This window comes from Mixophyes fleayi, unplaced genomic scaffold, assembly GCF_038048845.1.
Source record: "Mixophyes fleayi isolate aMixFle1 unplaced genomic scaffold, aMixFle1.hap1 Scaffold_2526, whole genome shotgun sequence".
NCBI classification, from domain to species: domain Eukaryota; kingdom Metazoa; phylum Chordata; class Amphibia; order Anura; family Limnodynastidae; genus Mixophyes; species Mixophyes fleayi.
The window spans coordinates 42501-47500 of NW_027446634.1; the positions used below are offsets into that span (position 1 = coordinate 42501).

General features: G+C 45.2%; 8 non-coding genes and 16 pseudogenes across 8 annotated transcripts; all 24 read left to right on the forward strand.

Moving 5' to 3' along the window:
* The first annotated feature begins 278 nt into the window (after positions 1-278).
* LOC142124473 (5S ribosomal RNA) lies at positions 279-397 on the forward strand (annotated as a pseudogene).
* Positions 398-482: 85 nt separating this feature from the next.
* LOC142124466 (5S ribosomal RNA) lies at positions 483-601 on the forward strand (annotated as a pseudogene).
* Positions 602-685: 84 nt separating this feature from the next.
* On the forward strand, positions 686-804 carry LOC142124490 (5S ribosomal RNA; annotated as a pseudogene).
* Positions 805-888: 84 nt separating this feature from the next.
* On the forward strand, positions 889-1007 carry LOC142124397 (5S ribosomal RNA; annotated as a pseudogene).
* An 84-nt stretch (positions 1008-1091) lies between these two features.
* On the forward strand, positions 1092-1210 carry LOC142124459 (5S ribosomal RNA; annotated as a pseudogene).
* Positions 1211-1293: 83 nt separating this feature from the next.
* Positions 1294-1412, forward strand: LOC142124463 (5S ribosomal RNA; annotated as a pseudogene).
* An 83-nt stretch (positions 1413-1495) lies between these two features.
* Positions 1496-1614, forward strand: LOC142124346 (5S ribosomal RNA; annotated as a pseudogene).
* An 84-nt stretch (positions 1615-1698) lies between these two features.
* Positions 1699-1817, forward strand: LOC142124484 (5S ribosomal RNA; annotated as a pseudogene).
* An 85-nt stretch (positions 1818-1902) lies between these two features.
* LOC142124320 (5S ribosomal RNA) lies at positions 1903-2021 on the forward strand. Its single transcript, XR_012684602.1, has one exon. It is a non-coding gene; the product is annotated as a 5S ribosomal RNA (ribosomal RNA).
* Positions 2022-2104: 83 nt separating this feature from the next.
* LOC142124369 (5S ribosomal RNA) lies at positions 2105-2223 on the forward strand (annotated as a pseudogene).
* An 84-nt stretch (positions 2224-2307) lies between these two features.
* LOC142124300 (5S ribosomal RNA) lies at positions 2308-2426 on the forward strand. The gene has a single exon (XR_012684594.1). It is a non-coding gene; the product is annotated as a 5S ribosomal RNA (ribosomal RNA).
* Positions 2427-2510: 84 nt separating this feature from the next.
* Positions 2511-2629, forward strand: LOC142124432 (5S ribosomal RNA; annotated as a pseudogene).
* Positions 2630-2712: 83 nt separating this feature from the next.
* On the forward strand, positions 2713-2831 carry LOC142124402 (5S ribosomal RNA; annotated as a pseudogene).
* Positions 2832-2915: 84 nt separating this feature from the next.
* LOC142124306 (5S ribosomal RNA) lies at positions 2916-3034 on the forward strand. Its single transcript, XR_012684599.1, has one exon. It is a non-coding gene; the product is annotated as a 5S ribosomal RNA (ribosomal RNA).
* An 83-nt stretch (positions 3035-3117) lies between these two features.
* LOC142124289 (5S ribosomal RNA) lies at positions 3118-3236 on the forward strand. The gene has a single exon (XR_012684584.1). It is a non-coding gene; the product is annotated as a 5S ribosomal RNA (ribosomal RNA).
* Positions 3237-3321: 85 nt separating this feature from the next.
* Positions 3322-3440, forward strand: LOC142124358 (5S ribosomal RNA). Its single transcript, XR_012684605.1, has one exon. It is a non-coding gene; the product is annotated as a 5S ribosomal RNA (ribosomal RNA).
* An 84-nt stretch (positions 3441-3524) lies between these two features.
* Positions 3525-3643, forward strand: LOC142124294 (5S ribosomal RNA). Its single transcript, XR_012684588.1, has one exon. It is a non-coding gene; the product is annotated as a 5S ribosomal RNA (ribosomal RNA).
* An 84-nt stretch (positions 3644-3727) lies between these two features.
* LOC142124491 (5S ribosomal RNA) lies at positions 3728-3846 on the forward strand (annotated as a pseudogene).
* An 84-nt stretch (positions 3847-3930) lies between these two features.
* Positions 3931-4049, forward strand: LOC142124340 (5S ribosomal RNA; annotated as a pseudogene).
* An 84-nt stretch (positions 4050-4133) lies between these two features.
* On the forward strand, positions 4134-4252 carry LOC142124329 (5S ribosomal RNA; annotated as a pseudogene).
* An 84-nt stretch (positions 4253-4336) lies between these two features.
* Positions 4337-4455, forward strand: LOC142124519 (5S ribosomal RNA). The gene has a single exon (XR_012684633.1). It is a non-coding gene; the product is annotated as a 5S ribosomal RNA (ribosomal RNA).
* Positions 4456-4539: 84 nt separating this feature from the next.
* Positions 4540-4658, forward strand: LOC142124286 (5S ribosomal RNA). The gene has a single exon (XR_012684581.1). It is a non-coding gene; the product is annotated as a 5S ribosomal RNA (ribosomal RNA).
* An 83-nt stretch (positions 4659-4741) lies between these two features.
* On the forward strand, positions 4742-4861 carry LOC142124393 (5S ribosomal RNA; annotated as a pseudogene).
* Positions 4862-4944: 83 nt separating this feature from the next.
* LOC142124365 (5S ribosomal RNA) overlaps positions 4945-5000 on the forward strand; it is a 119-nt pseudogene continuing 63 nt past the window's right edge.

Genomic DNA, 5000 nt, shown 5'->3' on the forward strand with positions numbered 1-5000 from the left:
TTATTTTCTCTTGTTCCGGCTTCCTTCAATGCTGGTTTTGAGATGTATAAGAGATGTAGGTCATTAGTAAGCCAATACCTACAGACACACCACCCTGAATAAGCCTAATTTCGTCTGATCTTGAAAGCTAAGCAGGACCGGGCCTGGTTAGTACTTGGATAGGAGACCAACTGGGAATACCAGATGCTGTATGATTGTTTTTTTTATTTTCTCTTGTTCCGGCTTCCTGCAAAGCTGGTTTTGAGATGTATAAGAGATGTAGGTCATTAGGAAACCAATACTATAACCACACCACCCTGAACAAGCCCAATCTCATCTGATCTTGGATGCTAAGTATGGTCGGGCCTGGTTAGTACTTGGATGGGAGACCACCTATGAATACCGGGTGCTGTAGGCCTTTTTTTTTTTATTTTCTCTTGTTCCGGCTTCCTTCAATGCTGGTTTTGAGATGTATAAGAGATGTAGGTCATTAGGAAAACAATACATACAGCCACACCACCCTGAACAAGGCCAATCTCATCTGATCTTGGAAGCTAAGCAGGGCCAGGCCTGGTTAGTACTTGGACGAGAGACCATCTGGGAATACCAGGTGCTGTAGGCCTTTTTTTTTTATTTTCTCTTGTTCCGGCTTCCTTCGAAGCTGGATTTGAGATGTATAAGAGATGCAGGTCATTAGGAAACCAATACCTACAGCTACACCACCCTGAACAAGCCCAATCTCGTCTCATCTTGGAAGCTAAGCAGGGCCCGGCCTGGTTAGTACTTGGATGGAAGACCACGTGGGAATACCATGTGCTGTAGGCAGTTTTTTTTTATTTTCTCTTGTTCCGGCTTCCTTCGAAGCTGGTTTTGAGATGTATAAGACATGTAGGTCTTTAGAAAACCCATACCTACAGCCACACCCCCCTGAACAAGCCCAATCTCATTTGATCTTGGAAGCTAAGCAGGACCGGGCCTGGTTAGTACTTGGATGGTAGACCACCTGGAAATACCAGGTGCTGTAGGCCATTTTTTTTTATTTTCTCTTGTTCCGGCTTCCTTCAATGCTGGTTTTGAGATGTATAAGAGATGTAGGTCATTAGGAAACCAATACATACAGCCACACCACCCTGAACAAGCCCAATCTCGTCTGATTTTCAAAGCTAAGGAGGGCTGGGCCTGGTTAGTACTTGGATGGGAGACCACCTGGGAATACCAGGTGCTGTAGGCCTTTTTTTTTTATTTTCTCTTGTTCCGGCTTCCTTCGAAGCTGGATTTGAGATGTATAAGAGATGTAGGTCTTTAAAAAACCAATGCTATAGCCACACCACCCTGAACAAGCCCAATGTCATCTGATCTTGGAAGCTAAGCAGGGCCAGGCCTGGTTAGTACTCGGATGGGAGACCACCTGGGAATACCAGGTGCTGTAAACCTTTTTTTTTATTTTCTCTTGTTCCGGCTTCCTACAATGCTGGTTTTAAGATGTATAAGAGATGTAGGTCAGTAAGAAACCAATACCTACAGCCACACCACCCTGAACAAGCCCAATCTCATCTGATCTTGGAAGCTATGAAGGGCTGGGCCTGGTTAGTACTTTGATGGGAGACCACCTGGGAATACCAGGTGCTGTAGGCAATTTTTTTTTATTTTCTCTTGTTCCGACTTCCTTCAATGCTGGTTTTGAGATGTATAAGAGATGTAGGTCATTAGGAAATCAATATCTACAGCCACACCACCCTGAACAAGCCCAATCTCGTCTGATCTTTAAAGCAAAGCAGGGCCAGGCCTGGTTAGTAGTTGGATGGGAGACCACCTGGGAATACCAGGTGCTTTAGGTAATTTTTTTTTTATTTTCAATTGTTCCGGCTTCCTTCGAAGCTGGTTTTGAGATGTATAAGAGATGTAGGTCATTAGGAAACCAATACCTACAGCCACACCACCCTGAACAAGCCCAATCTCATCTGATCTTGGAAGCTAAGCAGGGCCGGGCCTGGTTAGTACTTGGATGGGAGACCACCTGGGAATACCAGGTGCTGTAGGCCTTTTATTTTATTTTTTCTTGTTCCGGCTTCCTTCAATGCTGGTTTTCATATGTATAAGAGATGTAGGCCAGTAGGAAACCAATACCTACAGCCACACCACCCTGAACAAGCCCAATCTCATCTGATCTTGGAAGCTAAGAAGGCCTGGGCCTGGTTAATACTTGGATGGGAGACCACCTGGGAATACCAGGTGCTGTAGGCCTTTTTTTTTTATTTTCTCTTATTCCGTCTTCCTTCAATGCTGGTTTTGAGATGTATAAGAGATGTAGGTCATTAGAAAAACAATACCTACAGTCACACCACCCTGAACAAGCCCAATCTCATCTGATCTTGGAAGCTAAGCAGGGCCAGGCCTGGTTAGTACTTGGATGGGAGACCATCTGGGAATACCAGGTGCTGTAGGCAATTTTTTTTCATTTTCTCTTGTTCCGACTTCCTTCAATGCTGGTTTTGAGATGTATAAGAGATGTAGGTCATGAGGAAACCAGCACCTACAGCCACACCACCCTGAACAAGCCCAATCTCATCTGATCTTGGAAGCTAAGCAGGGCCGGGCCTGGTTAGTACTTGGATGGTAGACCACCTGGGAATACCACCTGCTGTAGGCAGTTTTTTTTATTTTCCCTTGTTCCGGCTTCCTTCGAAGCTGGTTTTGAGATGTATAAGACATGTAGGTCATTAGAAAACCAATACCTACAGCCACACCACCCTGAACAAGCCCAATCTCATCTGATCTTTTAAGCTAAGCAGGACCGGGCCTGGTTAGTACTTGGATGGGAGACCACCTGGGAATACCAGGTGCTGTAGGCTATTTTTTTTTATTTTCTCTTGTTCCGGCTTCCTTCAATGCTGGTTTTGAGATGTATAAGAGATGTAGGTCATTAGGAAACCAATACCTACAGCCACACCACCCTGAACAAGCCCAATCTCATCTGATTTTGGAAGCTAAGCAGGGCCAGGCCTGGTTAGTACTTGGATGGGAGACCACCTGGGAATACCAGGTGCTGTAGGCTATTTTTTTTTATTTTCTCTTGTTCCGGCTTCCTTCAATGCTGGTTTTCAGATGTATAAGAGATGTAGGCCAGTAGGAAACCATACCTACAGCCACACCACCCTGAACAAGCCCAATCTCATCTGATCTTGGAAGCTAAGAAGGGCTGGGCCTGGTTAATACTTGGATGGGAGACCACCTGGGAATACCAGGTGCTGTAGGCCTTTTTTTTTTTATTTTCTCTTGTTCAGTCTTCCTTCAATGCTGGTTTTGAGATGTATAAGAGATGTAGGTCAGTAGAAAAACAATACCTACAGTCACACCACCCTGAACAAGCCCAATCTCATCTGATCTTGGAAGCTAAGCAGGGCTGGGCCTGGTTAGTACTTGGATGGGAGACCACCTGGGAATACCAGGTGCTGTAGGCAATTCTTTTTTATTTTCTCTTCTTCCGACTTCCTTCAATGCTGGTTTTGAGATGTATAAGAGATGTAGGTCATGAGGAAACCAACACCTACAGCCACACCACCCTGAACAAGCCCAATCTCATCTGATCTTGGAAGCTAAGCAGGGCCAGGCCTGGTTAGTACTTGGATGGTAGACCACCTGGGAATACCAGGTGCTGTAGGCCTTTTTTTTTTATTTTCTCTTGTTCCGGCTTCCTTCGAAGCTGTATTTGAGATGTATAAGAGATGTAGGTCATTAGGAGACCAATACCTACAGTCACACCACCCGGAACAAGCCCAATCTCGTCTGATCTTGGAAGCTAAGCAGCGCCCGGCCTGGTTAGTACTTGGATGGGAGACCACCTATGAATACCAGATGCTGTAGGCTTTTTTTTTTTATTTTCTCTTGTTCCGGCTTCCTTCAATGCTGGTTTTGAGATGTATAAGAGATGTAGGTCATTAGGAAAACAATACATACAGCCACACCACCCTGAACAAGCCCAATCTCGTCTGATCTTGGAAGCTAAGCAGGGCCAGGCCTGGTTAGTACTTGGATGGGAGACCATCTGGGAATACCAGGTGCTGTAGGCCTTTTTTTTTTATTTTCTCTTGTTCCGGCTTCCTTCGAAGCTGGATTTGAGATGTATAAGAGATGTAGGTCATTAAAAAACCAATACCTACAGTCACACCACCCTGAACAAGCCCAATCTCGTCTGATCTTGGAAGCTAAGCAGGGCCCGGCCTGGTTAGTACTTGGATGGGAGACCACCTGGGAATACCAGGTGCTGTAGGCAATTTTTTTTTATTTTCTCTTGTTCCGGCTTCCTTCGAAGCTGGTTTTGAGATGTATAAGACATGTAGGTCTTTAGAAAACCAATACCTACAGCCACACCACCCTGAACAAGCCCAATCTCATTTGATCTTGGAAGCTAAGCAGGACCGGGCCTGGTTAGTACTTGGATGGGAGACCACCTGGGAATACCAGGTGCTGTAGGCCATTTTTTTTTATTTTCTCTTGTTCCGGCTTCCTTCAATCCTGGTTTTGAGAGGTATAAGAGATGTAGGTCATTAAGAAACCAATACATACAGCCACACCACCCTGAACAAGCCCAATCTCGTCTGATCTTGGAAGCTAAGCAAGGCTGGGCCTGGTTAGTACTTGGATGGGAGACCACCTGGGAATACCAGGTGCTGTAGGCCTTATTTTTTTATTTTCTCTTGTTCCGGCTTCCTTCGAAGCTGGATTTGAGATGTATAAGAGATGTAGGTCTTTAGGAAACCAATGCTATAGCCACACCCCCCTGAACAAGCCCAATCTCATCTGATCTTGGAAGCTAAGCAGGGCCCGGGCCTGGTTAGTACTCGGATGGGAGACCACCTGGGAATACCAGGTGCTGTAGGCCTTTTTTTTTATTTTCTCTTGTTCTGGCTTCCTACAATGCTGGTTTTAAGATGTATAAGAGATGTAGGTCAGTAAGAAACCAATACCTACAGCCACACCACCCTGAACAAGCCTAATCTCATCTGATCTTGGAAGCTAAG